Below are 1508 nucleotides of genomic sequence, written 5' to 3'. Positions count from 1 at the left end.
AAGAAAGAAAGAAAGAAAGAAAGAAAGAAAGAAAGAAAGAAAGAAAGAAAAGAAAACAACCCTAAACCTTCTAGTTTCTACTTCAATTTCCCAAGACAGCGGAGAGATATTCTGTGTCCAGCTTCATTCATGATTCAGAGGCTCATAGGCCGCAGGCAAAGGAGGTTTTCTACTACCTTAGTTAGGAAGACGTTTTTAATTATGTCTGCCACCTTCCCAGTCACTGGTTTGCTCTGTCCTGGATAAGTAACCTTCGTTGTCAGTGTGGCTGGATTTAGAATGACCTGGGAGCCACACCTCTGGGCATGTCTCTGAGGTCAGTTTTAGAAAGGTCTAAGCGAGGAGGGACAGCCCACTCAGTGTGGGCAGCGGCACCATGGTTTGGGGCTCCTGGACAGAATAAAACTGAGAAAGTAAGCCAGTCACCTGCTTTCATCTCTCTCTCTCTCTGCTTCCTGGAAGCACATGAAATAGGACCAGCCGTCTCCCTCTCATACCCCAAGCCTTTCAATCATGATGATTGCACCCTTAAACTGTGAGCCAAAATAAGCCCTTTATTACATTACTTTTGTTGAGGATTTTGTCACAGCCACAAGGGAAATAACTAGTAGCTGCTCAAGCATATTCTGCCAGGGCTGTTTTCAAATGACCCGCTTCCCTGTCTAGAGTTAGAGCCTAGGGAGGGCACCTGTCTTGCAGGCCACAGTTGATTGGTTCATGTTAAAGGAGTGACTTCCTCAATCTAACAAGTCTGACAACTCCATGTGAGATATTTAAAACACACACACATACACACAAACACACACACACAGAGAAATCCCTCTTAATACTTCCTGAAAATGTTTTCATCAAATTCAAAATCCAGTTTACCAGATGAAAGAAGCCAATTACAAAAAAAACCTCACACACTGTATTTCTCTATTATATAAGTCCAACAAAGGCAAACGGAGTAAGAAAGTGAAGTAGTGATTACTCAAGGGTAGGCATAGCATTAAAGATTTAAGGGGTGAGGAGTAACAGAAACTGTCTATGGTAATGGTTGCCCTTACATATGACTTCACTAAGACCATTAAACTGTAGGTTTTAAATAGTTTGATTGGTATTATATGAATTATGTTTCAATAAACCTGTTCAAAAAATATTGTTTTTAAATTTCTGCTTACACAAGGTTTCTCTGTGTAGCCTTAGCTGTCCTGGAACTAGCTCTGTAGACCAGGCTGGCCTCTAGCTCTCAGAGATCTGCCTTCCTCTGCCTCCCAAGTGCTGGGATGAAAGATGTGCATCACCAAACCCAGCCATAAATACCTTAAACAAGTTCTCTCTCTCTTTTTTTCTTTTTCTTATTCTTTGCTACAACATCCTTCAATGTAGCTCAGGCTAGCCTTGAACACACTATCTATCCTTTTGCTCCACTGGCTGAGTGCTGGGATCCTAACTTCTCCATTATGATGACCTCAAATTGTCAAGCACATTCAAAATAATATTTATTAAATTTAGAGCAAGTTTTG

This window comes from Psammomys obesus, unplaced genomic scaffold (assembly GCF_907164565.1).
Source record: "Psammomys obesus unplaced genomic scaffold, mPsaObe1.curated_primary_1811, whole genome shotgun sequence".
Lineage (NCBI taxonomy): Eukaryota > Metazoa > Chordata > Mammalia > Rodentia > Muridae > Psammomys > Psammomys obesus.
The sequence above is the reverse complement of the archived record's forward strand: the minus strand, read 5'-3'. Positions refer to the sequence as shown.